We start from the raw sequence: 14128 nt of genomic DNA on the forward strand, positions 1-14128 counted from the left end.
AGCTGAAACAAGTAACACGACAAGCTTAGTTACACAGATGAAGTGTGTAAAATATAAGTCACAGCGCATTAGTGTATTTTACGTAAACCTAAAAATCCGAATAATGCTTGGATTCCTTAAAATAAATGAAATCATGCTCTTCCACTGTTTATGTTGTTCTCCACCTTTTCCTTAAGCAGACGAGACCCTGATACTGCAGGAGTAACCTGAGTGTCCCAGTCCTTCATCTGCCTCAGTACAGTTCCAGAGACTTCCTGTAAGCTCCTGAAGCTTTTTACAGCTAGTTAGTTTTAATATTACTCTTATTATTCTTTCTGGGTCACAAAATAAACGTTTAACATATTTTCAGGTGAGAATGTAGCTGTGTAAACCTCAAATATCTGCTCAGTTTATCAAGACGCCACATATTTTCAAAAGCGCTCCGACGTTTTCGGAGACGTCTGTTACCCACTAGCTCGATAGTTAGCCGGGGGCTAGGCTAACTAGAGCCGTGAGAACACCGGACTCCCAGCAAATCGTTTTCAAACCCACCGCCGTCTTTCGCTACTCAGGTTAAACATGATATATAAGTCACTTAGATAACTTAAAAATGTTATTGTTTGGCTTTTTTCAGTATTTTATTTGTTCCTGAGTAAATCGGTTTGGCTGAGATTAAAGTTATAGTTTTTACACAGCTGAATAAACGTCAAGCAGACAGCTGATTATCAGAAGTGTGAGACGCTCAAGAATTTACTCCGGTGTCCTGTTATATTTTAGATAGCAAGGAGTTTATTAAACTTCACCGAAACAATCTGCAAATTTCATTAAAATTTAATAAACTATCATCTTGTCTTTATTTTTAGTTAGCACATACCTTAAACACTTAAAGCTGTAAGCTAATGATAGTTATATAAGAGCAGATGCTGCTGGTGCAATAAGCTGTATGTTTTATGTCCAATGGATGATGATCTGATTAGTCGACTGTCAAAATAATCGTTTGTGGCAGCGCTAGTGCAGGAACAGGTCACTCAGCTTAATCCTGTGTGTCTGGTGACTCCATGTTTATGTTTTGTGTTTGTTAAGTTTTTTGAGTTTTCTGCGTTTTTTTAAAGTTATTTTTCTTTTTTGTCATGTTTATGTTTGTCATTTTACTTTGGCGGTCCCTTGTGTCAGGTCTGTGTCTCTGGCCTTGTCTCCCCTCAGTCTTGTCATGTGTGATCAGTCCCAGCTGTGCTCTCCTCCTGTGTCCCATCCCCTCATTATCCTTCAGTGTTTTTGAGCGCTGTGTTTCTCTCTGTCAGTGTCGTGTCGTCCCCTCGTGCTGTCTGTTTCCCGTCTCTGCTCCTCGTTCCCAGAATTCTTAAAGTTTAGTTTCAAGTTTTGGTTTGTTTTTGCAAGTTCATTGTTTATGGAGCTTTGTCCTGTAACTGCAGTAAAGCAGCCTCTTTGAGTTTACTGAGTGTCCTGAACCACATGAAAAACAAGTAGAAACAAATAGAAACAACTTATAGAAGATTTGCATCAGATGTGGCCTACTAAATACAGTGAATCATATAAGGCTTATGATTTACTCATGAAAGTGGCCACGTTCATATATTGTTTTAGGAAGTATCCAAAACATACAAGTTTCATTTATGTAATTTTTCAAGGGATCTTATCTGCTTTCACTTTTGTATGCTTTTCATACAAGTTTCACACAAGACCCAAGCTCCCGGCTCTCCTCGGCCTCCCTTTTGATGCTGCATATCCTCTCTTCTCTTCTCTCTTCCTCCCTGCTGTGGGTGGCCGACCCTCTTCCTCATCAGTGTCCGATTCCCTTTCATTTTGGTCACCCACTGGCCCTGAACTGAAAACATTAACGAAGCACACAAGACTATCAAAGTGAAAGGCACGGAGACTCGACAAGGACACGCAGCAGACAGGGAGACAGAGACAAGAGTAACTAACAGTGACGGGGAGACAAGCCAACATGGAGACAAGGGTGACTCGACATGGACCGACACAGAAAACACAGTCGGACGATACACAGGCTAAGATGAAACACTGAGGGAGGGAGAACTACGATCACTAAGAGCTTAAATGAAAACACTCAAAGACTATTAAAACAAAGACACAAACACTGGGTCATCACACCCAGCACAGTGACTGAAGAGCTATTCTATTCTAGTTACTGGGGACATTTCATTCTTGCATGTACCAACTTCCTGTTTCTCCCTCAAAGTAAAATAAAAACGCACAATTTATTGTCAGCACTTGTGCCATCACAGGTTCACACAGAGCCCTCTGACTCTGTATCCTGTTGTCACCAAATGACCAAGGAATAATCTCAACACAAACAACACGGCCATATCCAGCTCAACAATGTTTAAAGTGCTAACATTAATTACTTTCCTCTGTCGCAACACACACAGCCCTGAGACAGCGGGGATCATTTTTTCTGTTTATTTAGCATGCACAACATTTGTAGTCGCCTTCTGCACTCATGAAAGAATAAAGTTACGTTGAAACCAAGCACACCATTGTTTTTCTTGTGACATTACCAATAAGTTTGTGTCACATGGCCCTCTTCCTATTGGGAAAAAAAAAAAAGTTGTATCCAAGATGGCCGACTTCTAAATGGCCACCATGGTCACCACCCATCTTAAGGAGTTTGCCCCCTCACATATACTAATGTGCCACAAACAGGACTTTAATATCACCAGCCATTCCCATGTTATTAGGGTGTATCCATACAAATGGCCCACCCTGTATATGTACATAGATGTGGGTGAATGTGCCCACCCTGTAGGTTGGTATTTGTTGCCTTGACAACAGCGTCCACTTGAAACATGCAGAGATCAGTAATCCACTCTCAAATGTCCACATCTTGCGTGACTTGTGCTGACATTATCCTTTTTTTGTGTTGCTGGTTGTTCTTTTTCATCCTGGTGAGAAAATTTATAAATTATATTAAAATAAAATGAAAAATAAAAAATTTTAACTAACAAAATAAATACAGAATTCATAACATTATAAAAAAGCCAAGAATGATCAATACAGTGATTATCGACGTCCCGGGGCTAGCAATTTTTCCAGTCGGGCTACCAAAATTTATCTCTGCTATGCTCGTCGGCCTATCGTAGGAAGGAAAAATATGTCAATGCTTTTGCATTCTTTCGGAAATGTAGCTGGGTAATTATGTCATTGGCATCGGTGAGCCACTGTCAATATGTGACATATTGAAATCGCGTTTGAATTTGCGCTTGTTTTTTTGCTTTCACTTTGCAATCGCGCAAACTGTGTGTAGAGAGCGACAGCACTGATTGGTGAGTGATGATAATTTGCGCACCAATTCCTCTGACATCATCTTATCAATCGTTAGCTTACTATGCAAACATGACAAGTGAAATCTCCCGCAGCTTAAACATGTGAGAGGTTGATCGCGCAGAGAATCGCTGAGCGTTATGTGAGTGCGTGTGTAAAAGCAGCAGGATATATATTTTAGTTCTGCTGAGCAAAATAAGACAGGTCAGGGTGAAGAAGTGACAGCCAAAGAAAAGCTTACCACAAAACGGAAAAGTTATGACAAATCAGACTATAAGGCAAAAAGAAAGTGCAGCTTTATGGTTTCATGGACAAAAGAATTTCTGTGGCTGCAATATGACAAGCTAAATAACCAGGGCTGCACATAAGTGGTCCGCAGGTGCGCATTCGCTGTCAAAATAAAAACCCGCACAAGATAAGAAGTTGCAACGCGTGTTTGCGTACATAAGATTTTCTGGAGGAGGACAGACATTTGTTTAGAACTCTTAAAGTTGTCGAAGAAGCTCCTTTAAGCAATTACTTTGGTGTTCCTCCACCTCCAAAGAAATGTCAGAAGGAGTCCGAACCACAAAAGAAGCGCGTATTCTTGGAAAAGTGGTTGCAGGCAATGTTCCCTCTAAGCTGCGCACGTGTGCAATTGCACACTGCTGGCACAGTCTCTGCGCACAGAAAATCTGCGTTGCGCACAAAAAAAAAAAAATCTAACCTGAAATTAAAATTTCAACAATTCTGTTTTGCAGTGTTAGTCAGTGACTGGCTGCTCCCGTATGGGATCAGAACGATGCCACCTTATCCCATAGTCCAGCCAATTCGTCCAACATTCGTATATACGCAGCTAATCAACGTGGTTGACAGGCTATGACAGCGTCCTTATGTGCCGACACCGGTGTTTTAGCAAGCAAAGCGGCTGATGTGGAGTGAAGCCACGTTAATGACAACGTGTACAACCATTGGAGATGTGAGCAGGACAGACAGAACAACTGACGGAAAAGGTGTGGACTTTATACCAGTTTTTAAATTGTGTTGATCGGCCACGTAAAACCAGAGTTATGATAAAATATCTGCAATGTTTGGTTTTCTTCCTGAATACTGTCGTTGTTTATATTTACTGTGGGAAGAAACCGTAAAAACTGCGTTTTATAAGGAAAAAAGCTCAAAAAATGATATGGCAACGTGGCATCTAGTTGTTAAGAAACGGGGGGAAGTTTTAGGAGTGACGGCGGTGCTTTGAGATGTGAGAGATTTGAGACATTTGGCGCAAATCTTGTGTAGTTAGTGTGTAGTGTAGTTAATAGTTTTGTTGTGTGTCAGAACAATGAGGCGACTGCTGAATGTTACAGGTGTTACAGCAGTGACACATCTGCTGCTGTCAGGCCTGCAGGTATCAGGCTGTTGTTCTCCTTCATCTCATAGTGGACAGAAATTATTTTTGGAGTGGCACAAATAATTTGTGTGGCATCAGATTTGATGCAGAACAGCTGATTGTTCTGTAAATAGTTTGAAATGTTTATTTAAAAAAAAACGCCTTGGCTGCATTTAAAAAAAAAAAAAAAAAAAAAAAAAAAAAAGCTGCAAAAACTTTGTTGTTTGCCAAACTGAGTAACTTTTTTTTGAAGAAGTAACTATATAATTAATTGCCCAACATTGGTCATTATTTACTGTATTATTGTGTTGGGATCAACAAGAAAAGATTTTTAGAATATCAACAAATTAAATCCATAATAAAAAAGAAATTTAAACCAGGTCAAGTTGAACTACAAACACCACCAAATGTGGTTCAATTTCTTACTCTTAAAACCCCCAAATTACTTTCCAAAATATACAGAACACTTTCTAAAACAGATGAATCAATGTCACTTCCTATTGTAAAATGGGAAGCGGATTTATCAGATAACTTAGACCAAAACTTCTGGTTTCAGATTTGCTTAAAAACCTTTCATCTAATCAGAAATCCCAGTCTTCAATTAATTCAATACAAAATACTACATAGAGTGCACTATACAGGTCATCGGATGTTCAAGATGGGCTTTACATCTACCAACAACTGCTCACACTGCCAAACCAATACACCGGACAATTATATCCACGCTCTTTGGTTCTGTCCACCAGTGCAGAAGTTTTGGCGCGAGATATGTGAAGACTTATCAAAGTGTCTGAAATGTAACATTCCAACTTCCCCCTTGGTGTGTTTGTTGGGCAGCTTAGATAATGTCACTACAGATAAGAATATAGCCCATATGGTTTTCACTGCCCTATGCATAGCCAAGAAAACAGTCCTCATGAACTGGAAAAATAAAAATAATCTTAATTCTAACCAATATAGAAATTATCTATTAGATTACATTAGTCTTGATACAGCCTCTGCCACCACATCAGATCAATTGCTCTGGGCTCCTTTGATCAGCTCCATCACCTAGTGGGGGTGGGGGGGGGCATAGTTTGGTCCCGCCTTCACTGTTGTGATTCAATCTTACGTGCTGCACAATAATGTTTAATATTTAGTATTTACTGTCATATTCCCATATATCATTGTGATGTTGTTTATTGTATAGCTCTCGTTTTCTTCTGCTTGTTTTCTTTTTTCTTTCTCAACAGGTGATCCAGGTGATCGATATATGTATTTTTCTTTTCTGCTTATTCTGTTGGTTTTTGTTTTTTGCCCTTCTCCCCCGTCCCTCTTCTCAGCTTTCCCTCTTTCTTTCCCCCAGTCAAGTCTGTCCCATATTCAGCAAGTGAAAATAAAATAAACAATAAAAGGTGAATCAAATGGACCATTACGGCAAAGCTGGGATGGTCAATTTGGTAAAGTAAATCCGTTGGGCATCTTTCTTCGCCTTTAGACAATAATTCTAATGGCAAAAGAGGCAAACGGGACAGGCAAAAAAAAAAAAAAATGCATAGATGAAAAAATGGTGACACTTTACCTGTTTGACTCGTTTCCCCATCATAGGAGTAACAGAAGCCTTTTTGCTTTCTACTTTTTTTTTCTTCCACTTCTCGGTGTCCACTCGGTAAGACTGAAAAGTATAATTTTGAAATAAATAACATTTATTGGACCATAAAATGCTTAATGCTTCCTGTCTTTTGTTGAATTACAGTTGTTACTGAAACAATCTCCTTGATTTATCACATCAGAAATGTCATTCTCACCACTTGTAATGCAGTTCTGAAAAAGTTTTTTAATAACACTGTCACAACGACAGTAATAAAGACATTTTAGAGTAAGTATGCACAAAAAACTGACAATTTCAAATGGGAATGAGAATATGCATTACATATTTGAGAAATATGTATGAATGACTTTCATTGTGAAAAAACCCACAAGATCTGTCCCGAACTTTTACTTCTATTTAAACCTCACCTTCTTCCTTTGTTTCCCTACATCGCCATATTCTCGGAGAAGAGCATCATGTTTCTTTTGATATAACTGCCCAAAGTCATCTAGTCTAGTGAGACACCTTCGTGCAAAATGAATCCTTTTCAGGTCCCATTGACTTTTTTCCATGATACCTTGCGTTCGATTGTCTTCAGTGTAGTTCTGAAAATGGTAATTACATCATTTACAGTTTGTCCCAATACAGCGTAATGTTTCTGTGGTGCAAATAAGGATTGCCGTGCAGGTGCGTCCGCCCTCCCTGCACGGCACCGCAGACCACGCCCCACCACATACCCCCATCGCCCAATTGAGGCTGGGGAGCCATCCGGCCGAACCTACTCCCCCACCACGAGTGGGAGAGGGAATCAGCCCGGACAGCTGGCGCCCCCAGGCCCCGGCCAAGTGACGGGGAGGTGCGAGTTCAGGTGGCCGCCCGCGAATCCAGCGGCGCAGGCCAAGCTGGCAGGTGCACCCGGCGTGGCAGGTGCACCCGGCGTGGCAGGTGCACCCGGCGTGGCAGGTGCACCCGGCGTGGCAGGTGCACCCGGCGCGGCCGCCACAGTCGTGAGCCCCAGCTCACAGGTGGCTGGGCAGAGGTGTGGCGTGTACTGGCCTCTGGTGGTGGTGAGCAGTAGCGGTTTTTGATACGGGCGACACGGGCGGTTGCCCGGGGCGGCATCATGGTGGGGGGCAGCGTCACGGGCATCGGCAAAAAAAAATAAAATAATTGCTCGTACTCATGCTGCCCCGACGTCAGCCAGCGCACATTGGGAACGGCATAGGCACTGATCGGTTTTCTGTTGCCCATTTGTTGGGAGTAAGGGCGCCGTCCGTTTGCGAGGTGCGCCTGCTGCTTGCGGCACAGGGAGGAGAGGGCGGGGCGGCGGGGGATTCTCTGACCGGCTGGAGCAGCATCTAATAACCAACTCGCAAAATAAAACAAAATAAAAAAACAAACCAACAAACACGAAAACAGCAGACATCATGATACAGACTTATAATTTGCACCGATGTTGTTTCGAAATTCTATACGCGAAAAGTGAGCACGAGAGCCCTCGGTGCGCCTGCATGCTGCTGAAGTCAAAGTAAACTTTATTGTCATCTCCGCTACATACAGACCAGTATATAGAGACGAGACGACGAGGCTCCAGTCACAGCAGTGCAAGTAAACAAACAATAAGAAGAGTAAGAAAATAAATATACACTTTAGGACTCGGAGTAAAAGGCTCAATAACAATTTATAATTTATAATTTACAGTTTGATGATTCAAAGTCTCACATACAACCCGTCGAAAGGGGAGGGAGACATGCTGCTTCCAAATAGAGCACATTTCATTCATAATGATCTAAATCCAAGCCCATTATGTATTCATGATATGAATCCTGGGTTGTGCGAAATCCCAGAAATAAACCCTAGACAAAGTGAATCTGTGAACTAAGGTGTACAGTGGGGCAAAAAAGTATTTAGTCAGCCACCGATTGTGCAAGTTCCCCCACTTAAAATGAGGACAGAGGTCAGTAATTTGCACCAGAGGTACACTTCAACTGTGAGAGACAGAATGTGAAAAAAAAATCCATGAATTCACATGGTAGGATTTTTAAAGAATTTATTCGTAAATCAGGGTGGAAAATAAGTATTTGGTCACCTCAAACAAGGAAAATCCCTGGCTCTCACAGACCTGTAACGTCTTCTGTATGAAGCTTTTCTGTCCCCCACTTGTTACCTGTATGAATGGCACCTGTTTGACCTCATCATCTGTATAAAAGACACCTGTCCACAGCCTCAACCAGTCAGACTCCAAACTCCGCCATGGCCAAGACCAAAGAGCTTTCGAAGGACACCAGGAAAAGAATTGTAGACCTGCACCAGACTGGGAAGAGTGAATCTACAATAGGCAAGCAGCTTGGTGTGAAAAAATCAACTGTGGGAGCAATCATCAGAAAATGGAAGACATACAAGACCACTGATAATCTCCCTCGATCTGGGGCTCCACGCAAGATCTCATCCCGTGGGGTCAAAATGATCATGAGAACGGTGAGCAAAGATCCCAGAACCACACGGGGGGACCTGGTGAATGACCTGCAGAGAGCTGGGACCAAAGTAACAAAGGTCACCATCAGTAACACACTACAACGGCAGGGAATCAAATCCCGCAGTGCCAGACGTGTTCCGCTGCTGAAGCCAGTGCATGTCCAGGCCCGTCTGAAGTTTGCCAGAGAGCACATGGATGATACAGCAGAGGATTGGGAGAATGTCATGTGGTCAGATGAAACCAAAGTAGAACTTTTTGGTATAAACTCAACTCGTCGTGTTTGGAGGAAGAAGAATACTGAGTTGCATCCCAAGAACACCATACCTACTGTGAAGCATGGGGGTGGAAACATCATGCTATGGGGCTGTTTTTCTGCCAAGGGGACAGGACGACTGATCCGTGTTAAGGACAGAATGAATGGGGCCAAGTATCGTGAGATTTTGAGCCAAAACCTCCTTCCATCAGTGAGAACTTTGAAGATGAAACGAGGCTGGGTCTTCCAACATGACAATGATCCAAAACACACCGCCCGGGCAACAAAGGAGTGGCTCCGTAAGAAGCATTTGAAAGTCCTGGAGTGGCCTAGCCAGTCTCCAGACCTCAACCCCATAGAAAATCTGTGGCGGGAGTTGAAAGTCCGTGTTGCTCGGCGACAGCCCCAAAACATCACTGCTCTTGAGAAGATCTGCATGGAGGAATGGGCCAAAATACCAGCTACTGTGTGTGCAAACCTGGTAAAGACCTATAGTAAACGTTTGACCTCTGTTATTGCCAACAAAGGTTATGTTACAAAGTATTGAGTTGTATTTTTGTTATTGACCAAATACTTATTTTCCACCCTGATTTACGAATAAATTCTTTAAAAATCCTACCATGTGAATTCATGGATTTTTTTTTCACATTCTGTCTCTCACAGTTGAAGTGTACCTCTGGTGCAAATTACTGACCTCTGTCATCATTTTAAGTGGGGGAACTTGCACAATCGGTGGCTGACTAAATACTTTTTTGCCCCACTGTAGGTCTGTTAGGTTATGTTGTGGTGATCCTCGAGTTGGGGGATTTGTGTTCATACTGGAGTGCAAAATTAAAACCAATGGAAGATCGACAAGAAAAGTTCAAAGCCATCAGGTGCTCAGTTTAGAAAAAAGAGAAAAGAAGAGGAGGAGAAATGAGCAAAAGGTAAGCAGATGTGTCATTGGATAATAGCAGGTCATCCTGAAACAATCAGAATCAGAATACTTTATTAATCCCTAAGGAAATTATTTGGGTTATGTGGGTTGGTCCAAGAAGAAATGGTAAAAGATTTTAATATTAATTAGTCAGTGTCAATTGTTGATTTCTCCTGTTCTCATTGTATGACGAATTATGATGGCTGTTTGGTAGCTGTTTGCATACAACGCTTACTCTCTCTCTCTTCATGTGTGTGTGTGTGTGTCTGTTCATGTTTCTCTGGTGAAATTCAGTATGGTTCCGACAACAGTTTTATGCTATTGTACAATCCTTAATATGTTTCATGAGTGTGTGTGTGTGTGGGGGGGGGGGCACGGATGGGGCGCCAGAGGGAGTGTTCGCCCAGGGCGCCAAACAGGCTAGGACCGCCACTGGTGGTGAGGCCGGTCTGGCGAGCATGGCAATCTCAAGCGTGGCGCACGTTGTGACTATTTTTAACTAGGCGGGCATGATTTCGGCCACCCTCTGGGCCAGCTCCTCCATTCCCTGGCTCCGAAACGGACGGGACCAAAGATCATAATTTAGAGCCATTTTATTGATTTCACATCACACCACAACACATCCAAACCCCTGAGTCCCCGTGTTTTTAACTAGGCGGGCGTGATTAAGGATGCCGTGCAGGTGCGTACGCCCTCCCTGCACAGCACCGCAGACCACGCCCCACCACAGTTTCATTTACTGTGTTAACTTATTCTACCTGCTTCTTCAACTGCAACACATGATTGTACAGTTTACTGAGAAAGCTGTACGCTGGGCCTTTCCCATGCCGTCCAAGGTCTCCTGAAGAAAAACAGAATTTTTAATCAATAAAGCACTTCAATAACTACATATAGAAAGAAGAAAGAAAGTGTACTTTATTGATCCCCGTGGGGAAATTCCTCTCTGCATTTAACCCATTCACTCAGTGAAGCAGTGGGCAGCCATTGGGCACCTGGGGAGCAGTGTGTAGGGATGGTACCTTGCTCAGGGGTACCTCAGGGGAATCAACGCCCAACCTTCCGATCATGGGGCCACCACTCTACCTACTGAGCAATCCCTGCCCACATATAAGTGTTGATTTACCAAAGCAAGACATACCAAGCAGCATTCCTGACCACAAGGTAGCATGTGGTAGAAAGTACTTTGAAATACTTGAAATGAATGCTGGTGCATGGTACACATTCGGTGGTCCAGTCACATCAAGGGGGGCACTGGCAATTACTTTGGCAAAGTGCTGTTTAAGTGATGAATGACCTATATCTGTCTGAAATAAAAAGTTAAATATCATCTAAGTACAACCTTTTTATTACTAAAGAAGATCTTTGTGTTAACAACACACAGAAATGTACTACAAAATGATGTTATTGGTGTCACACAATATCATGAACACAATTAATATCTCAACCATTGACATCCAACAAGCAGAATTTTAAAATTACCTTATAGTCCTCTGGAATGATGTCTGTGTCTTCAGCATCCACATTCCCCGTCTGATCGATCAGCATTTTGAGGTTCCGTAGGTGTTTTTTTCACTTCTGGTCCACTGCATGGACTTTTGAAAACAACTGTTGCACATATAATGATGCCATCCATTTCTTTCAAGTTTGAAGAACAGGCCAGTATACGTGCATGCCAAATCTGTAGTGTTTCTGTAGTCTATAGCGAAAAAAAAGCATATAAACAATAAACATACATACTAAAAACAAAGTTTAATCATTAGCAAAAACAACACTAAAAAAGAAAATAATAAAAAATAAACACAAATTAATAGAGAGGAAATAGCAATTCAACAATCAACTACAAGGGCAAGAACACTAACACCACATAAATATTTAAATCAGAAAAATAACACTCGTACTCACAGACTGTAGCACACATAGCTCTTTTTGCAAAGATCCTTTGCGTTTTTCATGATGCGACTTAAACACCAGTGGAGAATGGGTATGTTGAAGTTGTCTGTGTCTAACTGTCCTGTGATAACCTGGAAGTATCGCTCCAAAAGGTCTTCCAAACTTGCTCTGCAGAATGTAACAGCAATGGACTGGAGAAGCACAAGTGAGCCATCACATATGATCATTACTGGCCTTTTGTTTGCCCTGCTTCCATTCATGTAAGCTCTGTTTGAAATGCTTGAAGAAAATATGTAACAGAAGCAGTGGTATGGTCACGCGTTACATATGTTGCTGTTGGTAGAGGTGATGATCCCTTGAAGGGACTTCTCACTATAACTTCATACACATAGTACGGAGTAGCAGAAGCATTATCTTTAGAGATAATGCTTCCTGTTACATCAAAATATACTATATCGTCTTTGCACCTCTGGGAAAACACTGAAAGGGTTTTTTTTTGGACCACAGCATTATCCCTTTTGGATGCAGGAGCACTCTCTGAAGGACTTCATTTGGAAGTCCTTGCTGTCTGTCTACTAACATTTGCAGACTGACCATCTCATTTAAATGAGGTCTCTGTTTTTTATTTTCTGTGGGACCAGGCAATATTTTTCAAGACATCTTTAGATGGTGCCTCATCCTGACACCCTGCTTGGAAAACTTGTTCTGGTATTTGATTTAGAGAATCCAGCTAAAGACTTTTGTTTCAAGTTTTTCCGCTATTACATCTCTGGACTGTCCACACAGGTCTTGTTTTAATTTCCTTTGTGTTGTGGCACACCTCACCTCCTTGGATAAGCACATCAGCCTTCAGGGTTTTTTCGTCTTTGCCCTCCACTTTCACAGTCACTGGACAATCCTTAAAACGGCAGTATGCCGTACATGAGAATACAGCCGTCTTAGACCTTGACTGACTGGTGTTGATGGTATGCCTCTTAACCCTTTAAAGCCGGTCGGAGTGGGCACGCTCTGTTTTGCGTAACTATTTTTAAATCCTGGTAGCTCTGCAACCACGTGAGCTAGCGCAATAATTTTTTTTGCATATGAAACAGGAGGAGTTGTACTTACATCTTATGCTATCAGCTTGTCCTCGGTCACAGTTTCCTTCCACATATAGTTTTGCAAAAACTGCATAAAAAGCACTTGCAGGAACAAAAACATAATATTCCAGAAACACGCTTTGCCGATCCGATCAGCTGTTCATAACACTTCCTACGTTGGAATAGACGTCAGCGCGAACTTTTGCATGTCCGCCATGACCTGCCCGAAACCGGAAGTGACGTCATTTTCGCAGAAATGTAGTTTTTTATACCATCAGGGCCTCATGAGCCTATACTGGTGTTTTTAAAAGTTATGTTTGACTTTATGACTTTCTGTGTGGTTTCTGGGATGCTTAGGACTCATATTGCACTGCTGGAAATAGTTTATTTTGATGCATATGCTGCTTTTTTGCAAATTTGCACAATAATATTTATTTTCGTTTTTCCTGCAGTGTATAAAAATTGGTGTATTTCAAAAATAAAACTATGAAGACACTCAAAATAAATTTCCTGTGGCGGGAAACTATTTTGTGCAACTTTTTTGTATTTACAGTTTTGAGGCATAAGCCTCTTAAATTTCTCTAACTAGAAATACATGTTAAAAAAGCCAAAACGATTTTCAATTTCTTTGTAGTTTATTGCACTTTTTTGCAATTTATGTAATTACTATGCACTTAATGCAGACATATTATTAAAAACTGGGCTGTAATGGCTGTATTGATGTATAGCAACTTGAAATGCTCCCAAAAATGGCTCCACAGCATGTAAAAATATAATATAAGCTCTGGCGGACTTGGTTCTATGGTAGGTCTTAAAGGGTTAAATCCAAAACTGCAAAATGGGTGTACTGACTTAATGCCAGTGGCTACCACATCAGTCCACTGCATACCTTTTGAAAAGCCTCCCTTTCTGTGTGTTTGTTTGTTTTTTAGGTCTTGCCAGTCTTTGTGGTCAATGGAAAAAAAATGGCTGCTGTGGTGAAGAGTTTTTGTAGCATTACTACTGTCACTTTTGTTGGATGAATTTGTACTACACTCCTGTAATGCAAAAAAAAAAAAAAAAAGTGATTAATAATAGGTGATGTAATTTTATGAAAGCAACATAATCAATAGTTATTATTTTATCTGAAAAATACTTCACCTTTTCGAGGGATGAAGAGGATCGTGATGGAGACACATCAGTTTGTGGCTGTTTCGATTCAGGAGAAACATTTTGGACAATGCCATTATCATCACTGCCCTCCGTCACAGCGACGCGCCGAAGGCTGTCCAAATTCGTAGACTCTTCCGAATGCAGCCG

The 14128-nt window shown here is 41.6% G+C and overlaps 1 pseudogene; it reads right to left on the reverse strand.

Annotated features, from left to right (window-relative positions):
- Positions 1 to 1807: 1807 nt before the first annotated feature.
- Positions 1808 to 13716, reverse strand: LOC148101132 (uncharacterized; annotated as a pseudogene).
- Between the last annotated feature and the right edge of the window lie 412 nt (positions 13717 to 14128).

This window comes from Neolamprologus brichardi, chromosome 9 (genome assembly GCF_056152115.1).
Source record: "Neolamprologus brichardi isolate AB-2024 chromosome 9, ASM5615211v1, whole genome shotgun sequence".
NCBI lineage: Eukaryota > Metazoa > Chordata > Actinopteri > Cichliformes > Cichlidae > Neolamprologus > Neolamprologus brichardi.